The 12,366-nt window shown below is 42.0% G+C and overlaps 1 pseudogene across 1 annotated transcript; it reads left to right on the top strand.

Annotated features, from left to right (window-relative positions):
- Window positions 1–1,306: 1,306 nt before the first annotated feature.
- LOC308234314 (mas-related G-protein coupled receptor member X1-like) lies at window positions 1,307–2,298 on the top strand (annotated as a pseudogene). The gene has a single exon. The product of its transcript is annotated as a mas-related G-protein coupled receptor member X1-like (transcript).
- The last annotated feature ends 10,068 nt before the right edge of the window (window positions 2,299–12,366 follow it).

The following is a 12,366-nucleotide window of genomic DNA, read 5'->3' as shown; positions in this document are numbered from 1 at the left end:
TTTGATGGTGGAGTTAAAAGTGCTGACTTCTGTTTTACATTTAAAATTCTTCATTTATTTTTTTAAATTTATTTATTTATTTAATTGTTTGAAGTATTACAAATAGTAGTACATATGTCTCTTTTTTTTTCCCATTGACCTCCCCCGGCCTCCCCTTCCCCCCAGTACATGCGTTTACCTGCCCCCCCCCCAGTGTCTTTTATCCATTGGTTATGCTTATATGCATGGGTACAAGTCCTTCAGTTGATCTCTTACAGCCCCTCCCCCCCCCAAAACCTCCTCTGCATTCCCGCTGTAGTTTGACAGTCCTGTTCAATGCTTCTTTGCCTCTGTATCTATTTTTTCCCCTTTTCTTTTCTTTAAAAAATCTTGCCTCTGCAGACTAGAAATAAACGTATAATAACAAAAAATGTTTGAGTCCCAATTTCAATGTCCAACAGTTCTGAGTCCCTGTTTCAATGTCAAACAGTTCCTTAAGTGTACATGCCAGCAGTGATATCTGGATGGTGGGCACATGGTGGCAATGCAGGTCCGACCCTCTCTGGTTTGGTCCTAGGCAACCTGCTGCATCGCACAGCTGCTGACTGCTAGCGTGGCAATATAAAATTCTTCATTTAAAAAATTATGATATTATATTAAATCCAAATATTCTTCCTCCCTTGTGCTCTTCATTCGTTCATCCATGCATTCATTCATTTCTGAATTTAAATTTTGTTAACAACCCCATTGTGTTCCCACACAGACTTGGGCCCTGGGGACACAACAATGGGAAGAGTAATCACTGTCAATCCTCATAAAGATGACACACTGGGACATTTCTAATGCAAGAGCTTTGGGTGTCCTCACTCTGTCCTAACAAGGGGTCTCATTCCCTTCATGAGCCTAAGTCATAACCTCCTTTCTCCCTGTGAGTAGATCACTCTCAGTCACTGAGATTGCCCTGGGGCTTCTGACAGCCTGCTGTCACACAAAGCCACTCTCCCAGAGCACAAGTACTGGGGATCTCAGAACCCGGTTGTCCTCCACAGGACCTGTGCAGACTCTTCTCCTCCTGCTTCCGGGGCACATGTCATGAGCTGGATGGTGAGTGGAGAGGTTGGACATAGATGGTCTGTGTTGCAGTGGAAAGAGCCCAGGCTCTAAGATTCAGAGAGAACTGGGTTTAAATTCAGGCTCCAGGACTCCAAGACTGTGTGTTTGAGGAAGATTCTTAATCTCTGGAAGCCTCCATTCGCCACAGACAGAGTGGCCATGAGGGTCAGTGGTCATAGAGCAGGTGCTCAAGTCTTGTTTTGTTTCCAGGCCCACAACTGCAGCGTTTCTGAGCATGGATATGACTGTCACAGCCTGGGAGACCGAGCTCACAGCAACCAATGGAAGTGATCAGGCCTTCCATCAACTTTATTCACAGAACATAATCCTGGAAGTACTGACAGCCATCGTGGCCCTGCTGGGGCTGGCAGGGAACATGGTGGTGCTCTGGCTCCTGGGCTTCCACATACGCAGGAATGCCTTCTCTGTCTACATCCTCAGCCTGGCGGGGGCCGACTTCCTCTTCCTCTGCAGCCAGATTGTATATTCCCTATGTGCAGTTTTCCACTTCAATTTTGTCCCCATTGAAGTCTACATATTTTTCACTGCTGTGGATGTCTTTGCCTACATCTCAGGCCTGAGCTTTCTCAGCGCCATCAGCATGGAGGCCAGCATGTCTGTCCTGTGGCCCATCTGGTACCGCTGCCACCGCCCCAGACATCTGTCAGCGATCACGTGTGCCCTGCTGTGGTCCCTGTCCCTGCTGCTGAGCATCCTGAATAATAATATCTGTTTCCTTCTGTTGAATTTTTTAAGCTTTTCCGTGTGTCAGTTATTTGATTTCATCACTGTGATGTGGCTGATTTTGTTATTTGTGCTTCTCTCTGGGTCCAGCCTGGCCCTGATGACCAGACTGCTGAGTGGCTCCCACCGGGTGAGCCAACCAGGCTTTATGTGACCATTGTGCTCGTGGTGCTGGTCTTCCTCTTCTGCGGCCTGCCCTATGGCATCATGTCCTTCCTAAGTGATTCTAAGATCTTCTTTCATCTTTACCTGACAGCTGCACACCTGTCCTGTATCAACAGCTGTGCCAACCCCATCATTTACTTCTTCGTTGGCTCCTTCAGGCAGCGATGGTGCAAGCGACGACACACCCTGAGACCCATTCTTCAGAAGGCTCTGCAGGACACTCCTGAGGTGGATGAACCTGGAGAAAGCCTTCCTGGGGAAACCCTGGACATGTCGGGAAGCAGTCTGGGGCAGTGATGAGAGCCTCTGTCCTGATCAGTCAGAAGTAACTTTGAGATTCACTGCTGCCCTGCCAGGCTTGGAAAGTATCTAGTCTTCTCTCAGCCTCAGCCTCAGAATGCTTCAGTGATGCCCCAGTATCTTCAAATAGGTTGTTTTTAACATGGCTGTTCTAGTTTTTCTCGGAGAAAGCATTAGTCTGAAAGTTATACCTCTCCATGGTCCTTGACATTACCAATAAATTTCTCATGTGATCTGAATTTCTTTATTGAATGCTATTTCTTTACAATCTTCATTGCAACAGAAAGAATCCCTGCCCAAATCAGACAAACCTAGGTCTGAAGTCCTGGTTCTGCAGCTCTCCTCTCCAAGCCTCAATTAATTCATTGTAAAATAGGGTGAAATCATCAGATCATAGTGGGCAATAAATTAGAAAACAGATGAAAAGCACTCAGCCAGGTGCCAAATATGACTAAATATTTCATAAACATCAGCGGTTAATACATGTGAAGCCTCTAATATATTATTGACTATAATTTTTAATATTTAATAAGTTAATATTTAATATTAACTTATTAAATATTTAATAAGGTAATATTTAATAAGTTAAAAAAATCCCTGTCCAAAACCATAAATAGGTATTCAGAAATTGTTCTACCTGATTGGATAGAAAAAGAAGATTCCCACCCTAACCAGTTTGGCTCAGTGGATAGAGCATAGGCCTGCGGACTCAAGGGTCCCAGGTTCAATTCCCATCAGGGGCATGTACCTTGGTTGAGGGCACATCCGCAGTAGCGGGTGTGCAGGAAGCAACTGATTGATGTTTCTCTCTCATCGATGTTTCTAACTCTCTCTCCCTCTCCCTTCCTCTCTGTAAAAAATCAATAAAATATATTTTTTTTAAAATAAAAAGAAGATTCCTTTTATTTCTCCCAGACTGTAGGCCCTTTAGATTCAAGCCTGGTGCTGTGGTTGGGGCATTCTACATGTCAAAAGCTTGAATAAATTAGTTGGCCTACCTCTAATCTCATTGGGTTGTCTGGGTTTAGGGGAAATGATATTTTTAGATAAGCACAGTGCAGGAAATTGGGCCTGTGAAAGGTCCTCTGGTAGCATTTGTCCACAGCATCTTCTCTGCCTGGATCTGGCACAGTATAGGCACATGGTACTAGTAGAGTTGGGTAAACTCAGAAATGAGTGAATAAGTTTCTTTCATTGCTTCAAACACTTCATAGTTAATTTTTTAAGGAAATGCTATGTAACTCCATTTGGCTGCCGCATGAGCACATGAAAGGAAGTCATAGGAGCTAAAGCTGAAAACACTGGTTGTCCCCACATCATGTGAAAATAATCTAGCTAACAAATGTCAGGAAGAGAGAGAAAGGGGAAGGGGGTAACTGACTGGTACCGCGTTTCCCCGAAAATAAGACAGTGTCTGATATTAATTTTTGCCCCCAAAGACACGCTAGGTCTTATTTTCAGGGGATGTCTTATTTTTCCATGAAGAAGAATACGGTACACATTTATTGTTAAATGAAAATAAATGAAATTTATTACCTGTATATGGTACGGTAGTACGGTAGTTGTCAACACAAACCAGACAAACTGTGAATCCTACAGTATCAAGAATTTACTCATTTATTCAATGACAATCATGTCATCATCTTCTGGAACATCATCATAACAATCCAATTCCTGGTGAATTTCTTGTGACTCCATTTCTTTCAGAATCAGTGGACCAAATCTCTCATGTTTAGCAATAGCACTGTCTTTAAATGAGTACTTCTTGTCAAGGTAGCCTGCTCGCAGTGCATTTGCAATGCAACTGTCAGTGATTTTCTCCCATGAATTCTTCACCCAAGTCACAACTTCTTGCAGTTTAGGTTTCACAAAGTTTCCACGCTGATTTCTCTCCATTCTATTTCCAATGTAGTCATTAATTTCCATGCACAAATTGTCTTTGAATGGCTTGTTTATTGCAATATCAAGAGTCTGGAGATAGGCCGTCATTCCTGCGGGAATCATTATCTGATCTATTTTTCTTTTGTGAAGAAATGTCTTCATGTCTTTAGCGCGGTGAGTGCTGGCTGCATCCCAGACTAGCAGACCTCTTTGGCTCCCTCGCATAACAAGCGGCAGCATTAAATCAACCCACTTCCTTATAACTGCTTGTGTGGCCCAGGCTTTTTCAGTTTCAAGAATAAAAACGCCCAAAACACGTTCAATCTTTTCCTTCTTGCCCTTAGAAATGATTAAAGGTGGGATTTTAGTGCCATCCAGACGAATTGCCAAAATACAGGAAACATGTGCACTTTCGTAAGCAGTGGAGGGAATGTACGCTAAGGAGGCACCCCGCTGTTCAATTGTTGTTTGAGATGATTGGCCCATAAACACTGCAGTTTCATCCATAGCAATCATGTTGGAAAGATTGTATTTAGAGAAGTCAGCATCATCAATAAAGGACTTGAATGCAAGTGCTCGCTTAATAACTTGAGTATCTTCCAACCTAAACAATGTTGTAGATCTTCTTAAAGACAGTTCACTTCGTTGAAGGAAATTATCCAGCCAGTGTTGTGATGCTTTGAAGTCTTCGGGGGCTATGTCAAACTGTGGTGCCATTGCAAGGGCAAATTCTTGAATCTGAGCCCTATTCATAACCAAAGCCTTTGCTCTCCTGTCAACAACCCATTCACAGATCAGTCTTCCAGCTCGGAAAATAATGGTTGCCGACCTGATCCACACTTGCGCTTTTTAGCATTTCTCTTGTCCACTTGTTCAATGAGGTTACCATACTCTGCTCACCATTTTCGGACCAATCGGATATTCAACATCTTCTCTTTGCAGAAAGCAGTAAGATTTTGGCCCCAAGAGTCTTCCACGATTCCTTTCTTGTATTCCACTGAGTAGCTTTTTCTTTTTGTGCTCATTTCTAGGGGTAAAAAAAAAGGAATTGGGGTATCAAGGTGGGGGGAGGGAGATCACTCAAAATGACACAGAGGGGATCAGAGGGGGGAATCAAAATGGCACAGGAGAATCAGAGGGGGGATTACCATTTTAGTAACCCCTTTTGATCCTCCTGTGTCATTTTGATTGTCCCCTCTGATCCTCCTGTGTCATTTTGATTGCCCCCTCTGATCCTCCTGTGTCATTTTAAGTGATCCCCCTCCCCCACCCCTGTGCCACTGAACACCTTCACCAGTATCCCCCCTACCCCTTTATCAGACATTTACCCCCTGGGGCCTGCCTGGGGACTGTCACTGGTCTTGCTGGGGCCTGGATCTGGGCTGGAGCAGGGTCTGCCACTGACTGAGAACCTTCAGTCATCATGAAGGTGGCCGCGAGCATCAGGTAGTGTCACCAGAGACAGACCAGCACTCACCACCTTCGCCGCATCCCATCCACTCTAATCCTCCTGTTCTTCTACACGCATCTGCGAAAGTCTCCTCCTCTCTCCCACCCCGCACTCACCACTCACTCCGACCTCCACTCCGCCTCCACACACCGTGTAACGTCACTGGTTGCTAGACGCCAGTCGGGGCGGCCCTAGCAACCAGTTTACGGTAAATTAATTTTCATTCTGAGACAGAGCCTGGGGCCTTATTTTTGGGGGATGCCTTATATTTCACTCAGAAGGAAACCTGTAAGTAGGTCTTATTTTCGGAGGATGCCTTATATTTCACTCAGAAGGAAACCTGTGAGTAGGTCTTATTTTCAGAGGATGTCTTATTTTCGGGGAAACATGGTAGTGCCTGTGGTGTGCTAAATTCCTTATCTGTTAAAAGGGAACACAGTATACACAGTTCTTGATATCGATAAATCAAAACTAGAAAGGAGGTTTCATTACACAAAGTTATAAAATTAGTTGTAAAAGAGTTAAAATAGGAACTGTAAACATCAGTTGCTATTGGTGATTGTGATTAGAGTCTTTACATTGTTATATATATACTCTTGTGTCCTCTGAAATAAACTAATGTGCATACATTCCTCCTGGGAGTAAATGGAAACAGATCAGATGAGGCAGGACATGAAAGCCCTGAATGCCAAGCAAACTCTTCTTTAGCTATGGAAGCTCACATTGCCTGTTGGGTGGGCTTCCTGCACACAGCCACAGTTGGCAGTGGCAGGCTCCAGTTCAAACATTCCTCACTGGAACAGGACCAGATGGGGTAGGATGGAGAGAGGAAGAGTAAGTCATTAGACTCAGAGCAAATGAGAAACGTTCCGTGAGGCCCTTGTCTCACATCTCCAGAATCTCACTTGCCAGGGCCCCTTGGGCAGGAAGTCACAGGGGCTGCCCAGCATCTTGATAAACCTCTCTTGGTCATTAGGTTCCACTCCTGCTCCTGCAGACACCTCCTATCCAGGGGTAGGAGAGCATCCTCTAGTGTTCAGCACTCCCTGGGAATCTCCTTTTTCTACTCACCACCTTCAACTAGAAGATGGTGCTCAGGTAAGAGTTGGCTCAGAACTATCTTCTTGCAAAGGCAATTTTGTTTTCTCCCTCTTGGTCAACAAGGTCACAAGTGCATCTTGGGGTGGAGCGTGCAAGAAGCCATGGGGACCCCAGAAGGAGAGTCCAGAGACATGAAGCTCCCTCGGGGAAGCTTTGGATGCTGGTAGCTTAGGCTGTGAGGGACCCAGGTCCTTTCTGCTTCACAGATATTGTTTTCAAACATGAATTGTTGTTAATAACTCAGTTTGCACACATTGGCTTACTGTTCAATGGATTTGCTTGTTTGTTTGTTATAGGTTTGTATCTTACTTGTCCCAGCAAAAAACCCAAGGCACAAACAAATAGGGTAATTGAAGAGAATTCAATAAAGGGAATATGTACAAAGGGGTGAGCAGGACTAAGGGAAATTGATAAAGATGGAGAGGCCCCTAAAGGTAAGTCATAATAGGGAGCTACTGCTGAAGGGTAAAGGGAAAGTTTAGGTGCCAGAACACAGGGAGGGCTGTGGTTGTCACTTTGACCATAAGAAAGGCAACCAGACAGGGGCTATGTCCTTAGGTAGAGTGACACCACCATGGCCAACTAACAGCCTGATATCAGAGAACCAGGGAGTTGAAACGTGCCCTCCGCCTGCCTTCCAACCACCTGCAAGTGTCTCTCCTTCCTGAGATCACCCAGGAGCCACAGGAAAAGGGGTCCAGTGGTGAGGGGAAGAGGTTTGTCTCCCAAGATGCAGAGGAGGGTAGAGAAGCTGGAAATGAGATTTGACATCAAATGAAGAAAACCCATCTCTTCTTATCATCTCCCAATAGTTGGTCTTCCTGATATCTCTCTCTCTCTCTCTCTCTCTCTCTCTCTCTCTCTCTCTCTCTCTCTCTCTCTCTCCCTCCCTCCCTCCCTCTTAGTGTGTTTGGCTCAATTTCTCTTTTTTTATTTCTTTATTGATTAAGGTATTACATATGTGTCCTTATACCCCCATTACCCCCCACCTCCCATTCATGACCCCACCCCCCTGTTGTCTGTGTCCATTGATTAGGCTTATATACATGCATATAAGTCCTTTGATTGATCTCTCCCCCTTACCCCCATCCTCCCCTACCTTCCCTGAGGTTTGGCGTTCTGATTGATGTTTCTCTGTCTCTGGATCTATTTTTGTTCATCAGTTTATGTTGTTCATTATATTCCACAAATGAGTGAGATCATGTGGTATTTATCTTTCTCTGCCTGGCTTATTTCACTTAGCATAATGCTCTCCATCTCCATCCATGTTGTTGCAAATGATAAGAACTCCTTCTTTTTTACCACAGCGTAGTATTCCAATGTGTAGATGTACCACAGTTTTTTAATCCACTCATCTGCTGTTAGGCATTTAGGCTGCTTCCAAATCTTAGTTATGGTGAATTGTGCTGCTATGAACATAGGGGTGCATATATCCTTTCTGATTGGTGTTTCTAGTTTCTTGGGATATATTCCTAGAAGTGGGATCACTGGGTCAAATGGGAGTTCCATTTTTAGTTTTTTGAGGAAACTCCATACTGTTCTCCACAGTGGCTGCACCAGTGTGCATTCCCACCAGCAGTGCACGAGGGTTCCTTTTTCTCTGCATCCTCACCAGCACTTGTCATTTGTTGATTTGTTGATAATAGCCATTCTAACAAATGTGAGATGGTACCGCATTGTTGTTTTGGTTTGCATCTCTCTGATGATTAGTAACTTTAAGAAGGTGTTCATATGTCTCTTGGCCTTCCTTCTGTCTTCTTTTGAAAAGTGTCTATTTAGATCAGTTGTCTATTTTTTGATTGGGTTGTTTATCTTCTTTTTAAGCTGCATGAGTTCCCTGTAAATCTTGCAGATTAAACCCTTATCGGTGATGACATTGGCAAATATGTTCTCCCAGGCAGTGGGCTTTCTTGTTGTTTTATTGATGGTCTCCTTTGCTGTGCAAAAGCTTTTTATTTTGATGTGGTCCCATTTGTTTATTTTCTCCTTAGTTTCCATTGCCCTAGGAGCAGCATCAGTGAAGAAATTGCTTCGGCATATGTCAGAGATTTTTCTGGCTGTGGATTCCTCTAGTATTTTTATGGTTTCTCATTGTATGTTTAATTCCTTTATCTATTTTGAGTTTATTTTTGTGTATGGTGTAAGTTGGTGGTCTAGTTTCATTTTTTTGCATGTATCTGTCCAATTTTCCCAACACCATTTGTTGAAGAGACTGTCTTGACTCCATTGTATGTTCATGCCTCCTTTGTCAAATATTAATTGAGCATAGTGATTTGGGTCAATTTCTGGGTTCTCTAATCTATTCCATTGATCTATATGTCTGTTCTTGTGCCAGTACCAGGCAGTTTTGAGAACAGTGGTTTGGTAATACAGCTTGAAATCTGATATTGAGATCCCACCTACTTTGTTCTTCTTTCTCAGGATTGCTGTGGCTATTAGGGGTCTTTTTTTATTCCAGATGAATTTTTGGAGAGTTCTTTCTAGGTCTGTGAAATATGCCATTGGTATTTTAATGGGGAGTGCATTGAATCTATAGATTGCTTTGGGTAGTATGGACATTTTAATGATGTTGATTCTACCAATCCATGAACATGGTATGTTCTTCCATCTGTTTACATCTTGCTCTATCTCTTTTTTCAGTGTCCTGTAGTTTTCCGTGTATAGGTCTTTTACCTCCTTAGTTAAGTTTATTCCTAGGTATCTTAACTTTTTTGGTGCGATGGTAAATGGGATTGCTTTTTTAGTCTCTCTTTCTGTAAGTTCACTGTTGGTGTATAGAAATGCCATAGATTTCTTGGCATTAATTTTGTATCCTGCTACATTGTCAAATTCATTTATTAAGTCTATTAGTTTTTTTATGGAGTCTTTAGGATTTTTTATATACAATATCATGTCATCTGCAAATAAGGACAGCTTTACTTCTTCTTTTCAAATTTGGATGCCTTTATTTCTTCTTCTTGTCTAATTGCAATGGCTAATACTTTCAGTACTATGTCGAACAGGACTGGTGAGAGTGGGCATCCCTGTCTTGCTCCTGTTCTTAGGGGAAATGGTTTTAGTTTTTGCCCATTAAGTATGATGTTAGCTGTTGGTTTATCATATATAGCTTTTATTATGTTGAGATATGATCCTTCTATTCCCACCTTGTTGAGTTTTTATCAAGAAAGGGTGTTGAGGGGGGGGGAAACAAAAAAAAAGAAAGGGTGTTGAATTTTTCAAATGCTTTTTCTGCATCAATTGATATGACTATGTGATTTTTATCTCTCAGTTTGTTTATGTGATGTATCACATTTATTGATTTGCGGATATTATGATCATGGTATCTCCCCTGCCAGGTAAGTATGATGATTTGCGGATATTGTACCATCATTGCATCCCTGGGATAAATCCTACTTGGTCATGGTGTATGATCTTTCTGATGTAGTGCTGGATCCGATTTGCTAGAATTTTGTTGAGAATTTTTGCAACTATGTTCATGAGGGATATTGGCCTGTAATTCTCTTTCATTGTGTTGTCTTTATCTGGTTTTAGTATTAGGGTGATGCTGGCTTCATAGAATGAGCTTGGAAGTGTTCCTTCCTCTTGAATTTTTTGGAATAGTCTGAGGAGGATAGGTTTCAGTTCTTCCTTGAATGTTTGGTAAAACTCCCCTGTAAAGCCATCTGGCCGCAGGCGTTAGTTTCCCGGAAGCTTTTTATGACTGCTTCAATTTCTTCCATAGTTATTGGACTATTGAGATGTTTAGATTCTTCCTGATTGAGTTTTGGAAGGTTATATTTTCTAGGAATATGTCCATTTCCTCCAGGTTGTCCAGTTTGTTGGAATAGAGTTGTTCATAGTATTTTTTAACAATCCTTTGTATTTCTGTGGGGTCTGTTGTTATTTCTCCCTTTCATTTCTGATTTTGTTTATTTATGTCCTCTCTCTTTGCTTCTTGGTGAGCCTGGCTAGAGGTTCATCAATCTTGTTTATCCTTTTAAAGAACCAGCTCTTGGTTTTGTTGATCTTTTGTATTGTTTGTTTGGTCTCTATGTCGTTTATCTCCACTCTGATCTTTATTATTTCCTTCCGTCTGCTTACATGGGGCTTTTCTTGTTGCTCTCTTTCTAACTCTTTGAGTTGTAGGGTTAAGTACTTTATTACCATTGTTTCTTGTTGTTTGCAGTAGGCTTGTAGAGCTATGAACTTCCCTCTCAAGGCTGCTTTTGCTGTGTCCCATAGACTTTGGATTGTTGTGTTTTCATTGTCGTTTGTTGCCATGATGTTTTTCATTTCTTCCTTGATCTCTCTGGTAATGCAGTCATTGTTTAATAGCATGCTGTTTAGTCTCCATGTGTTTGATTTTTTTTTTGGATTGTTTTTATTGTAGTTGATTTCCAGTTTTATGCCACTGTGGTCTGAGAAGATGCTTGATATGATTTCTATCTTCTTGAATTTGAAGAGACTTTGCCTATGACCCAACATATGGTCTATCTTTGAAAATGACCCATGTGAACTTGAGAAGAATGTATATTCTGTGGCTTTGGAGTGAAATGTTCTGAAGATGTCAATTAATTCCATCTGGTCTAGTGAGTCATTTAGGATTGATGTTTCTTTGCTGATTTTTTGTTTAGAGGATTAGTCCAATGGTGATAGTGGGGTATTAAAGTCTCCTACTATGATTGTATTGCTATCAATCTCTCCCTTGATGTCCTCCAGGAGTTTTTTTATGTATTTGGGTGCTCCTGTATTGGGTGCATATTTGTTTACCAGAGTTATTTCTTCTTGTTGGATTGCTCCCTTTAGTATTATGAAGTGGCCTTCCTTATCTCTTGTTATGTCCTTCACTTTGAGATCTAATTTGTCAGATATAAGTATTGCTACCCCAGCTTTTTTTTTCATTTCCATTTGCCTGAGAAACCTTTTTCCATCCGTTCACCCTCAGTCTGTGTGCGTCTTTTTTCTGAGGTGGGTTTCTTATAGACAGCAGATATATGGGTCCTGTTTTCTTATCCAATCTGTTACCCTATGTCTTTTGATTGGGGCATTTAATCCATTTACATTTAAAGTTATTATTGATAGGTACTTATTTGTCAACATTTTTATTCTTTACCCCTGTGTTCCTTCTTCGCTTCCTATTTCCTTTTTTTACAGCAGACCAGACCCTTTAGCATTTCTTGCATTGCTGGTTTGGTGGTAATAAATTCCCTTAGTCCTTTTTTGCCTGTGAAGCTCCTGATTTCACCTTCAATTTTGATTGATAGCCTTGCTGGGTACAGTATTCTTGGATTCCGACCCTTCCTTTGCATGACTTTGTATATTTCATTCCATTCCCTTCTGGCCTGATGAGTTTCTGTTGAGAAATCAGTTGCTAGTCTGATGGGGGTTCCTTTGTATGTAACTTTCTGTCTCTCTCTTGCCGCTTTTAAGATTCTTACTTTGTCGTTGGTGTTTGCCAATTTAATTATAATGTGCCTTGGTGTCAGTCTTTTGGGGTTCATTTTGCTTGGGACTTTGTGAGCTTCTTGGATTTGTGTGGGTTTTTTCTTCCCTATATCAGGGAAGTTTTCTGTCATTATTTCTTCAAGCGGGTTTTCTATTCCTTGCTCAGTTTCCTCTCCTTCTGGAACCCCTATGATGTGGATGTTGTTTCA

This window comes from Plecotus auritus (assembly GCF_963455305.1).
Source record: "Plecotus auritus genome assembly, chromosome: 9".
Classification (NCBI taxonomy): Eukaryota; Metazoa; Chordata; class Mammalia; order Chiroptera; family Vespertilionidae; genus Plecotus; species Plecotus auritus.
The sequence above is the reverse complement of the archived record's forward strand: the minus strand, read 5'-3'. Positions and strand labels throughout refer to the sequence as shown.